The 13,420-nt window shown below is 42.1% G+C and overlaps 1 protein-coding gene across 3 annotated transcripts in view; it reads left to right on the forward strand.

Moving 5' to 3' along the window:
• Positions 1 to 13,420, forward strand: part of TM9SF4 (transmembrane 9 superfamily member 4) — a 56,423-nt gene that overhangs the window by 6,799 nt on the left and 36,204 nt on the right. Inside the window, exon 1 of one of the 3 annotated variants that reach the window (XM_009216359.4) lies at positions 2,514 to 2,542. The exons of the other annotated variants lie outside the window; for them this stretch is intronic. The gene's annotated coding sequence lies outside the window, so the exon portion shown is untranslated. Of the gene's footprint in view, positions 1 to 2,513; positions 2,543 to 13,420 lie in introns of those variants that run through there. 3 annotated transcript variants of the gene reach the window in all.

The following is a 13,420-nucleotide window of genomic DNA, read 5'->3' on the forward strand; positions in this document are numbered from 1 at the left end:
GATGATTAAATGAACTATGAGATGAAAGTGCTAGCACAAAGAGGACGCTCTGTAATTTTACTCCAAGGTTTGAAGTCTTCCTGAGGTGAGCTATCTAAGCCTGCTGCTTGGGCTAGCTGAGAGTTCTTTTATAAATACCCAAGGTGGAGACAGGAGAGCAGTACATTTCTGCACTTTCTGGCGTCAAGGTTGAAGTCTGGTTGCCTGTTGCTTTGTGAGGGTGGTTGTTAGTTTCACCTGGACTTCCGCAGCCTGCTGTACATTTTTCCTACCCCCAAATTACAGCTTTGAGTCTTTCATGTGACTCTGTTCAACAGCTACTCTGTTTCTGTGGGCTCTGAAATAAAGGCTACATTTTCAGTTTCCTGTGGCTAATTTGTTTTTTGTTTGTTTGTTTTTTTTCTTGCTCTGTGAGTTATTTAGTTCCCTGGGCCTGCTTAGTAAGTAGTCTCTAGCTGTCATTAGCCTTCATTCACATATGGTTGGATTTTTGGTAGGCTTTAACTGACTGGGTAATTGACTTCAGTTAACTGTTGGCAAACTGTGCCTAAAGCCTTTTTTTTTGTTTTTTTTTCTTTCTTTTTCCTTTTTCTGTCTTTTTTTTTTTTTTATTGCTTAATCTGAGGGAGCAGTTACTGACATGGTCTCAAAATGGTGATTGTCGCCAGGCACAGTGGCCCACACCTGTAATCCCAGCACTTTGGGAAATGCCGAGGGCGGGGTGGGTCACTTGAGGTCAGGAGCTCAAGACCAGCCTGGCCAACATGGCGAAACCCCGTCTCTACAAAAATACAAAAAATTTGCTGGGTCTGGTGGCAGGCACCTGTCATCCCAGCTACTCAGGATGCTGAGGTAGGAGAATCACTTGAACCCAGGAGGTGGAAGTTGCAGTAAGCCAAGATCGTACCACTGCACTCCAGCCTGGGCAACAGAGTTAACTCTGTCTCAAAAAAGAAAAAAAGTGACTGTCTTTTAGAAAGTAAAAGAATCTAGTCTATTTTTAAGGAAAATGCTGCTTTTGCGGTAGGAAAGGCGTGGAACAGGAACCAAAAAGGCTGTTCAGATTGACCAGATGTATTGCTGCTAGTTGATGCTATTTATGGGAAAGGAGATTGCAAGGCAGAGGGCTCCAGAAAAGGTTAACTTCTGGTTACAGAGAAATGCGAGTGATTGAAATAATTTTTAGTTCTCAGAAAAACTTCCGGTTTTCTTTGGAAAATGTTAGTTGTTCACACCTTTCAAACTGGGTGGGGTGAATTTGGAGTAGTTTGGGGTACTTTTGAGTCCTAGCAGCCCTTCATTAGACAGCTATTTGGGGGAGATATTTCTGAGTGCCCAACCCACCCCACCCCCAAGAATAAAACAGATGGGGAGGGAAAGACCTTGATTCTTGGTTCTCTTGAGCTTTATAACATTCCAGGTCACCTGTATCTTTGCCAGTGATGGCGTGTTAAATTACAGCACAAAAGGCTTCTAGATTGCCATCACCTTATTGCTTGATATGCTGCCTTTGCGGTCTCATGACTTGCAAACCAAGTAGCAAAAGCAAAATGACGTTGAATGGGCTGGTTCACTTCTCTTAGGACTCCTCGCATGGCTCTGAACACGCAGAAGATGATTTACTAAATATTTAATTGACTTTTCAGACTGAACCTCACATGGGAGTTAATGAGGCGATCAATTAAAAATTAAGTCCGGGCGTGGTGGCTCAAGCCTGTAATCCCAGCACTTTGGGAGGCCAAGACCGGCAGATCACGAGGTCAGGAGATCGAGACCATTGTGGCTAACATGGTGAAACCCCGTCTCTACTAAAAAATACAAAAAACTAGCCGGGCAAGGTGGCAGGCACCTGTAGTCCCAGCTACTCAGGAGACTGAGGCAGGAGAATGGCGTAAACCCGGGAGGCAGAGCTTGCAGTGAGCTGAGATCCGGCCACTGCACTCCAGCCTGGGCAACAGAGTGACACTCCGTCTCAAAAAAAAAAAAAAAAAAAATTAAAAGAAGATTTAAAGGAATTTCCTAAGAAGCAGGTACTTCGCTACTTCCTTGCAGAAAAGAACAGCAGACCAAACATCCTCTTATCAGGCTATCAGGAGTATAGAAGGTAATGAAGTCATAGAATCACAAAAAGTTGGAACAATATCCAGGGGTTTTTACCAGAGACCCACGAACTTCTAGTCCTTGATTCTCTGTGTATTGGAATATTTTTTCCGAGAGCAGTATCTGTAGCTTTGGTAAGTTTCTCAGAGGCATTTGTGACACCCTCCCCAAGATTAAAAATTGCTAAGCTGTCTGCTTACCCACAAACCTGGTGCCAGAACCCCCTCTGCAGCCCACTTTCTGCACATCTTCTGTGGAACTCATCCAGGTACTTTCAGAGGCAACCCATTTCCTTCGCTTCTTAAAATATAAATGAATATTTGTCTTTATTTTTAATTTTTTAATTTTTTTAGAGACAGGGTCTCACCCTGTCACCCAACTTGGAATGCAGTGGTGGAATCATAGCTCACTCTAACTGCAGCCGTCGGACTCCTGGGCTCAGGTAATCCTCCCACATAATTATAGACGTTAGCTACTATGCCCAGCCTAAATGTATTTATTTCATTTTATTTATTTATTTTTTTTGAGACAAGGTCACACTCTTGCTCAAGCTGGAAGGCAGTGGTGTGATTTCTGCTCACTGCAACCTCCACCTCCCAGGCTCAAGTGATCCTCCCACCGGAGTAGCTGTGACTACAGGCAAGCACCACCATTCCTCATTAATTTTTTGTATTCTTTGTAGAGACGAGGTTTTGCTCAGGCTGGTCTCAAACTCCTGGGCTGAAGCGATCCACCTGCCTCGGCCTCACAAAGTGCTGAGATTACAGTCGTGAGCTACTGTGCCCGTAAACGTATTTATTTTGAGTAAGAGTGATCCATGTACGTGGAAAAATGTATTAAAAAGCTATAAAAGTATCAAAACATTATGTTGTGTGCCTACCATAAATATACTCAATTTTTATTTGTCAATCTTTAAAAAGCTATAAAATAGAACAGGCGCAGTGGCTCACACCTGTAATCCCAGCACTTTGGGAGACTGTGTTGCTCATAAAGGAATACCCGAGGCTGAGTAATTTATAAAGAAAAGAGGTTTATTTGGCCAGATGTGGTGGCTCATGCTTGTAATCTCAGCACTTTTGGAAGCTGAGGCAGGTGGATCGCTTGAGCCTAGGAGTTCAAGACCATCCTGGGCAAGATGGTGATACCCAGTCTCTATTAAAAATACAAAAATTAGGGCTGGGCGTGGTGGCTCATGCCTGTAATCCCAGCACTTTGGGAGGCCGAGGCAGGCAGATTCTTGAGGGTGTGTGGTGGTACCTCCCTGTGATTTTGGTTTGCATTTCCCTATTGACAAATGATATTACATATCTTTTATGCTTATTAGTCATTCATATACCTTCTTTGGTGAATTTCTGTACAAATCTCTTGTCCATTTTTAAATTGGATTGTCATTTTCTTATTAAGTTTTAAGTCTTGTTTGTGTATTCTGGATATAAGTTCCTTATCAGATACGTGATTTGCAGAGAATTTTCCTCTAGTCTCTGGCCCATCTTTTCATTTTCTTAGTGGTATCTTTGAAAGTGTAAAAGTTTTTAATTTTTTATGAAATTTAATTTAATTTTTTTTAATGGATTCTGGTTTTGGTGTTGTATCTAAGACATCTTTGCCTAACCCAAGATCACAATGATTTCTTATTTTTCCATCTAGAGGTGTTTTAGTTTTAGCTTTTTTGTTTAGTTCTGTGATCCATTTTAACTTAATTTTTGTGTGTGTGTTCTAAGGTTCCATGTGCATATGGCTACCCAGTGGTCCAAGCACTATGTTTTGAAAAGACATATTGTTTCTCTATTGAATTTGCCTTGTCAGCTTTGTTGAAAATCAATTTACTATAAATGTAAAGATTTATTTCTAGACTTTTATGTTCCACTGATCTTTATGCATATTCTTGCCACACTGTCTTGATATTGTAGCTTTATAATATGTTTAGAAATTATGTAGTGTAAGTCCTCCAATTATGTTTTTAAAGTTGTTTTAGATGTTCTGGATGCTTTGTATTTCCATATAAATGTTAGAATCAGCTTGTCAGTTTCTACAGAAAAACCTGCTGGAATTTTGATAAGGATTGCAGTGAATCTGTAGATAAATTTGGGGAGAACTGACATGCTGACAATATTGAGTCTTCTAGTCCGTGAACATGGAATATCGCCCCAATTATCTTCGTTCATTTCTCAGCAATTTCAGAATTTTCAATATACAAGTCCTTTTAAAAATATATATATTCCTAAATATTTTATTTTTTTTATACTAAGTGGAGCTTTTTTTTTTTTTTGGTAGTCTGATCTTGCTCAACTTGTTTATTAGTTCTAGTAGTTGTTTTGTGTATTCCTTAGGATTTTCTAGATACACAATCATGTGATCCGTAACTAAAAGCACTTTTTGCTTATTTCTTTTAATTTTTTTCCCGTATGCTTCTTCAGGGATGCCCTTAATTATTAATGTATTTGCTTTAGCGCAGTGGCTTATAGTATAGTGTTGAATGGAAATGACAAGAGTCAGCATCCTTGCCTTGTTCCTGATCTTAGGGGAAATAATTCAGTTTTTCACTACTGGCTGTGGATTTTTCATAGCTACCCTTTATCTGATTGAGGAAGTTCCCTTCTAGTCCTAATTTGTTGAGAGTTTTAATGATGAATATGTTGGATTTTGTCAACGGCTTTTTCTGCATCCATTATGATGATCATATGGTTTTTGTCCTTTATTCTGTTTATCTGGTGTATTATATTAATTGATTTTCAAATATTAAGCCAACATAGGATAAACACCATTTGGTCGTGATGTATTAACGTAGATTCAATTTTCTAATGTTTTGTTAAGAATTTTTTCAGGCCCGGTGCAGTGGCTCACACCTGTAATCCCAGCACTTTGGGAGGCCAAGGTGGGTGGATCACGAGGTCAGGAGATCGAAACCATCCTGGCTAACACGGTGAAACCCCGTCTCTACTAAAAATACAAAAAAAAAATTAGCCGGGAGTGGTGGCGGGCGCCTGTAGTCTGAACTACTTAGGAGGCTGAGGCAGGAGAATGGCGTGAACCCGGGAGGCGGAGCTTGCAGTGAGCCGAGATTGTGCCACTGCACTCCAGCCTGGGTGACAGAGCGAGACTCTGTCTCAAAAAAAAAAAAAAAAAGGACAGGCGCAGTGGCTTACGCCTGTAATCCCAGAACTTTGGGAGGCCGAGACCGGCGGATCACGAGGTCAGGAGATCAAGACCATCCTGGCTAACACGATGAAACCCCGTCTCTACTAAAAAATACAAAAAACTAGCCGGGCGAGGTGGTGGGCGCCTGTAGTCCCAGCTACTAGGGAGGCTGAGGCAGGAGAATGGCGTAAACCCGGGAGGCGGAGCTTGCAGTGAGCTGAGATCCGGCCACTGCACTCCAGCCTGGGCGACAGAGCGACACTCTGTCTCAAAAAAAAAAAAAAAAAACAATTTTTTCATCTGTTCATCATCATCATGAACACACAGGATAGTTGTCTGTGGTTTCCTTTTCCTTTTCTTGTGATGTCTTCGCCTGGCTTTGGTACATGGTTTTTTAAAAATTTATTTAGACAAGTGAAAAAAGGCTATACATAAACTACATAAACCTGCTGTGCCTCTTTTTTTTTTTTTCCCTGCATAATAGCTTATGTTGGCAGTCCTACAGTAACAGTTCTACCTTCTATTTAAGTATGTATCGCTAAATTACCCTCCCTTAAGACTGTACCAGTTTACCTACATCTAGGCTAATCATACTTTTTAAAGCTTTATAACTCTGTTAAGCAAAAAAATGAGATGTCATTATTTTGACCTACAGCTTTTGAATTATGAATGATGCTGAGCATCTTTTTGTGTTTGGCCATTTGAGCTTTTTTTTTAACTGCCCATTCATATTTCTTTTGGATTATTTGTCCTTTATCGGTTTCTGAGTGTCCTTGTATATTGAAGAAAGTAATTCTTGGTCAAGTATGTTAAATGTTTTTACCTAAACTGTCTTTTTCTTTCTCTTTGGTGTATTTTTTTCATTTTCTTCCTTTATGCATTTATGTATCCTTTTTCTTTATACCTTCTGGATTTTGTTTTATTCTTTGGAAACTTTCCACGAAGATTATTTAAAAGCATATCCATATTTTCTTCTAGTACTTCTATTTAATTATACTTGTAAGTCTTTATGTTCTTTCCACCAGTATCAAACACTTTGGATAGCTCTTTAGCTCACACATTCTCTCATATATACAATTTTTTTTTTTAAAGAGATAGGGTCTCCCTCTATCATCTACGCTAGAGTGCAGTGACACCATCATAGCTCACTGCATCCTCAAACTCCTGAACTCAAGCGATCCTCCTGCCTCAGCCTCCCAAGTAGCTAGGTCTGCAAGCCCACTTCACCATACCCAACTAATTTTTAAATAATTTTGTAGAGACAGGGTCTCACTACTTCGTCCAGGCTGTTCTCAAACTCCTGTCTGTCCTCAAGTGATTCTCCTGCCAAATCAGGGATTGCTGGTGTGAGCCACCATGACTGGCCTGGGTAGCTCTACATTTTAATGTTTAGTAAAACTAGTCTGCCTTTTCGAAAAAACTATTCCTCTTTTCAAAATCACTCCAAAGTAAAGGACAAATACCAAATTTATTGCAATGGTTTGTTAAAAGAAAGGCACTGAATTGGGGGAGAGACAAGGGAGACAACAATCAGAGGAAAAGAATTGGAGAGGGGTGCTCAAAGGAGAAGAATAAGCAGTTCATCTGTGGCAATACAGTTCTTCTTGAACACCTCTAATCGTGACCTCAAACTGTCCCTAAGCATGGCTCCCAGCCTGATGACAGACCTCTGTTCACTTGGCTGTGCTAGTTTGGGGGGAGCTGGACTTACGTCACTTTGCAGATAACTTGCTGTGTGACCATGGGTGTGTTACTTTCCCTCTCTGACCTCCTGGATTATATGACCTCTGAAGTTTTTTTAAAAACTCTTTTTTTTTTTTTTGAGATGAAGTCTCACTCCGTTGCCCAGACTGGAGTGCAGTGGCACGATCTCAGCTCACTGCAACCTCCACCTCCCAGGTTCAAGCAATTCTCCTGCCTCAGCCTCCCAAGTGGTTAGGATTACAGGTGTGTGCCACCACGCCTGGCTAATTTTTGTATATTTAGTAGAGACGGGATTTCACCATCTTGGTCAGGCTGATCTCAAACTCCTGACCTCAGGTGATCCACCCTCCTTGGCCTCTCAAAGTGCTGGGATTACAGGTGTGAGCCACAACACCCAGCCCTAAAAACTGTCTTTTTAACCCCGTCAAACCCAACTTGGAATGGAACTTTGCCTTGTTTTGTTTTACTTTTAGGTTACTTTGGTTGATACAGTGTCAAATATTCTGAAGGGAATTGTTAACTTCTTGCGCTTCAAGGGAGGTCGTGAGACCTCTGATTCACCCTGTTCATCAGGGCAGAGACCTCCTCTGCCACCTCCTCCCACGGTCACTCAGCTCACGGTGACGGTTGCGTAGCTCTCCTGTTAGAAGAGCCCTTAGAGTGGGCCCGCTGCATCTCCCTTGCAGTGTCCTCCTTGGTTCTGCTTTCTTGTACAACCCAAAACAAGGCCACCCTGCCTTATGAAGCACCTACTATGTGCCAAGTGCTCTATGAACTTTATTTAATCTTTACCACCATCACCCTACCATGACGTTAGTAGTATTTTTCTCGTTTACAGATAAGAACCCAGGACTCAAAAGAGTGATAAAAATTTACCCAAAGTCACACAGCTAGAAAGTGGTAGGTTTGGGATTTGAATTCATGTCTGTATGGTCCTCAAAGCCTGTGCTCTTTCCAGTACACCAGTGGTTTTCAACGTGTGATTTCAAGAGCAGCAGCATCTTCTGGGAACTTGCTAGAAGTGCACATTCTCAGGCCCTGCCCCACACCCAGGTGTTTTAGTAAGCCCTCCTGGTAATTTCCGTACATGCTCAAGTTTTACCACTGCATGCCATGTCATTCCACTTCTGTACCTGGCTGCTGCTTCTCTTCACATTTGACCAAGAATTTATAAGTGATTTCTCTTTTTTCTTTTCTTTTCCTTTTTTTTTTTTTTTTTTTTTGAGACACAGTCTTGCTCTGTCACCCAGGCTGGAGTGCAGGGGTGTGATCATGGCTCACTGACTCAGGTGATCCTTTCCACCTCAGCCTCCCCAGTAGCTGGGGCTACAGGCACATGCCACCACGTCCAGCTAACTTTTTGTATTTTGGGTAGAGATGGGGTTTCAGCATGTTGCCAAAGCTGGTCTCAAACTCCTGGGCTCAAGCAATCCACCCACCTCTGCCTCCCAGAGTGCTGGGATTATAGGCATGAGCCACCGCACTGGGCTAGATTATTTCATTTATCCTTATTAAATGTCAAATCCCGGACTGGATATTACTATGTCTCCAGAGCAGAAATGTGCTGCACACAGCCCCCCTTTCACACACACACACACACACACACACACTAGCCGGAGTAACCTTTAAAACTGCAGATATGATTTATTCCTTTTCTGCTTAAAATTCCTGAGTCTCCTCACTGCGCTGAGAACAAAGCCCAACACTTGCTGCTCATAGGATAGTCCGTGAACCGAAAGCATCATCATCACCTAGTAGCTTGTGAGAAATGCAGAGTCTCAGGCCCTACCCAGCCCTTCTGAATCAGAATCTGCATTTTAACAAGGTCACGAAGTTATTTAAATGCACGTTAAACTTTAAGAAGCACCAGCCTATAGATTACCTGCCAAAAAGTCAGAGCTGCCGCCAGGCCCTTACGTCTGTGTTGTGCTCTTTCTGGAACCCTTCTCTCTTTCCTCTCCCCTCCCTTCAGGTTTCAGGGTAGACTTGAGTTCTTAGGTTTGCACTCCTTCCCTGCCCCAAGTCTGGGTATATTGCTGCTCCCATGTATTCCCGACATATTGCTCTTAGCCTCTTAACCTACTGAGAGCATCTGGGACCTAGTGTTGTGATTGGCTGATGGCTCGTCTGTGTCCCCTGACCTGCCTGAAAGCTCCTTGTGGGCATGTATGCTGTGAGGCTGGCATAGTGCCTGACACACAGTAGGTGCTCAATAAGTAGTTAAACTAATTTATTTTTTCTTATTTTTTTTAAGACAAAGTCTCGCTCTTGTCCCCCAGGCTAGAGTGTAATGGTGCGATCTCGGCTCACTGCAACCTCCACCTCCCGGGTTCAAGCGATTCTCCTGCCTCAGCCTCCTGAGTGGCTGGAATTACAGGCGCCTGCTACCACACTCAGCTAATGTTTGTGTTTTTAGTAGAGACGGGGTTTCACCATGTTAGCCAGGCTGGTCTCGAACTCCTGACCTCAGGTGCTCTGTCCGCCTTGGCCTCCCAAAGTGCTTGGATTGTAGGCATGAGCCACCACACCTGGCCTGTGAACTAATTTCTGTAGTGGTTTGAACATGGGCTTTGGGCTCAACCAGACTAAATCCTGTTTAATCCTAATACTGTTCAATGCTAATCCTGAGAAGCCCGTCTGACTCTCAGTTTCCTCATCTGTGAAATGGGAACAAGAGTCCCCACCTCATAGGATTGTTTTCATTGAATTATTCCATGGAAAGAACCTAGAACTGTGCTTAGCAGATCATCAGCATCCAATAAATGTTAGCTGCCGTTGTTATGAACATCATATTCCAGTCTCCTCATTTGTAATGCAATTCACCTGCCTGAAAAGAGCATCCTTGTTCTTCCACATTCTGGCTGGGTGACCTTGGGCAAGTTACTTAACCTCTGGGTCTCTGGGTCTCAGATTAACACCGTCTGCAAAATGGTGACCAAAATCTCCAGGTACCTGTAGTTGTGAGGATACCACAAATCAATGTTTGTCAGTGCCTAGCAGGGCGCAGGGATTTGGTAAGCAGTAAGTGGAAAGAAGGAAGCAGGTCTATCACCGTGCCTTATACTTAGAAGGTGCTCCGTGACTCTGCCTTCTGGTTGTTTTTTGGTGGTGTTTTCCTGTTAGAGCATTCTTGCTGTGTCTTTTTGTTTTTGTTTTTTATGTGTGTACTTGCTCCATTGGTTTGAGACTGGAACAAAAGTGTATTAAAGTCTTTCAGGATTTGCTTTTCATTGCTCTGCAACCTGAGCTTCTCAGAGAGCCCTTGAGTTCCCTAGGGTGGTGTCGCTCAACTAAATCTGGAGGATTCTGTTTCAAAAGAAGGTAGAACTGCGGTAACTCCTTAGACTTAATTGGCTTGATAACCAGAGGAGATTGTGATCCCCTGCACTGGTTTCAAATCACATATCAGATGAGACAAAAAGATCTGGTGTCCAGCTTCTTAGGAGGAGACATTCAGAGCACAGGTTATTGATGAGCAAGAAATAATGATAATCATACTTACATATAAGGGTTGTGGCTTACTGGTTATTAAATGTTTTCAAATCCATGTTCTTTTTTGAGCTCCACTTCTACCACATGAATCCATCCTAGCAAATGAGGACACAGCCCAGCAAAGTTGAAGTTGATTGCCCAGTGCTGCACAACTGAGGGGAGGGTATAACTCCCTGGCCTTATTTTGAGACCCCAGGCTCAGTGCTTTCCCTAGCAAGTGACAGCCATCGCAGTATTGGTTATCAAGATGCAGTTTTAAATCTAGTCAAAGGGAAATACAGACCACTACATCCCTTCTGAGAGGTTTGTATCATCTGGGATAGACCCTTCTATCTAAGCAGTGGTTTTTGACCCTGACTGCACTTTAGGCTTACCTAGAACAGTGCTGCTTAAACTTTAACTCAGGGAACTTGCTGAAATGCAGGTTCTGATTCACTAGTTCTAGGGTAGGGCCCGAGATTCTGCATTTCTTTTCTCTTTTAAAATAAAATTTAGGGCGTACCAAGTGCATGCAGCTTTGTTACGTGGGTAGATTGGGTAGTGGGGAAGTCTGGGCTTTTAGTGTAACCATCCCCTGAATAATGTACATTGTATCCAGTAAGTAATTTCTCATCCCTCACCACCTCTACCCTTCAGAGCCTCCAGTGTCTATTATTCCACACTGTATGTCCCTGTGTACACATTATTTAGCTCCCACTTGCAAGCAAGGACATGCAGTATTTGACATTGTTTCTGAGTTGTTTCACATAAGATAATGGTCTCCAGTTTCATCCATGTTGCTGCAAAAGACATGATTTTATTCTTTTTTATGACTGAAGAGTATTCCATTGTGTGTGTGTGTGTGTGTGTGTGTGTGTGTGTACACATTTATACAGTGTCCCAAGTCCTAGATCTCCCTGAAGGCTTAGAAAGAAAAGGTGGGAGGTGCTGCTGGAGAGACACTGGGGCCGGTGGGTGGATGTTCCTCTGTGCCAAGCTAGGATTACTCTCACCTCAGTGTTCAGAACAGTGATGTTTTCTTTTGCCTCATTTATTATTTAAGTGGCATAAATACTATATAATCCTCTAAGAAAATTAGAAAATATAGATGCACAAAAAAGGAAAAAAGCTCATCACTAAGACATTTTGCCTCCTAAATATTTTTCCAAAGATAACTTAAAAAAAAGGAATCCTGCCACACAATGTTCTAGCTCCTGCTTTTACTATGTAAATCTAAAGCTTGAACATTCCTACTCAAGAAATGTATCGGCCAGGTGCAGTGACTCACACTTATATCTCAGCACTGTGGGAGGCTGAGGCGGGAGAATTGCTTGAGCCCAGAAGTTTGAGACCAGCCTGGGTAATATAGGGAGATGCCGTATTTACAAAAAATAAAAAAAATTGCAGAGCATGGTGTCATGTGCCTGTGGTCCCAGCTACTTGGGAAGTTGAGGTGGAAGGAACACTTGAGCCCAAGAGGTCAAGGCTGCAATGAACCGTGATTGCACCACTGCACTCCACCCCAGACAACAGAGTGAGACCCTGTCTCAAAAAAAAAAAAAAGAAACATGTCATCTTTCAATGACTATTTAAATGGACATATAATAATTTAACCCATTCCACTAACATTTGACATTTTACTATTGTAAGTAGTGAATTTTTTTTTTTTTTTTTTTTTGAGATGGAGTCTCCCTTTGTCACCCAGGATGGAGTACAGCTCCCTGCAACTTCCGCCTCCCCAGTTCAAGCAATTCTCCTGCCTCAGCCTCCCAAGTAGCTGGGATTACAGGCATGTGCCACCACACCTGGCTAATTTTTATTCTTTTAGTGGAGATGGGGTTTCACCATGTAGTCCAGGCTGGTCTTGAACTCCTGACCTCAGGTGATTTGCTCCCCACTTGGCCTCCCAAAGTGCTAGGATTACGGGCATGAGCTACCGCGCCCGGCCAGTAGTGAACTATTTTAAATAATGCTGTTGGCAAACACCCTTTCATGTATACATTTTGGCATACCTGACATATTTTTCTTAACATACCTAGAAGCAAAATTACAGAGTCAGAGTATGTACTTTTGGGGGACTTTTGGATACAGAGTGCCAGATAAACCCGCAGTAGTGTTTCAGTTTATAATCCCTATAGCCATGTGAAAATACCAAGACGGTGGCATTTTAATATCTAAAATAGACAGTGTCATCGGATACAGTTGAACTTCTGAATTGCTTTTGGTTGCCAACTTAAGTATTATATTCAAAGATTCTAGCATATTACGAAAATATCCTTTGCTGTTTTTCATCTCTTGATCCTTCTAAGATAAATTGATGTGTGGTTTGTTGATAGTATCTTTGTGTGAGGATTGTTTTTAAAAAATTCAAGGTTGAGTTTTGTTTTGTTTTGTTTTTTAACAACTTTTGGGTGGCTGTTTTTGCCAGCAATACAGGATTTGCCTTCTTTATATTTTGGTTAACTGGAATTCAGGAACAGAGGGGAATTAGAGGGAAAAAGAGGGCAGGGTTTATTTCTCTCACATGACGCACTTGCATTCTAACCAATGACGTACGAGGGTTGGCAAAAGGTTCCAATGAGGAAGGGCCAGAATCTTCAGATGCCTAGTCAGGTGAAGGAGGTCCCCTGATGCAGAGGAAATCAGATGCTGTACCCAGCCTGCAGTTGGTAGGCTTTCCATCACTACTCAGAGAGAAAGAAGAAAAATCGATTTTTGTATTCAAGCCAGCCCATACTGTGAAACCCTCCCCTTTGTACCAGCATGGAATGTCTCTAGAGAGATTTTCAAGGAACTGGTGATAGCAGTTGTCCATGGGGACCTGAAGTGGGAGGAAGATTTATTTTTCATGGCATACCCAATTGTGCTGTTTGGATTATTTACTGCAATTTGCTTTTTCAAAAAATGTTCATGCTAGTTGCTTTTAAAAAGCCTTACTCGCTTATGGTTATGCAAGATGTTAGCATTAGGGGAAACTGGATGAAGAATGGATGGGAACCCTCTGTAG

The sequence above is a fragment of the Papio anubis genome, chromosome 16 (genome assembly GCF_008728515.1).
Source record: "Papio anubis isolate 15944 chromosome 16, Panubis1.0, whole genome shotgun sequence".
NCBI classification, from domain to species: domain Eukaryota; kingdom Metazoa; phylum Chordata; class Mammalia; order Primates; family Cercopithecidae; genus Papio; species Papio anubis.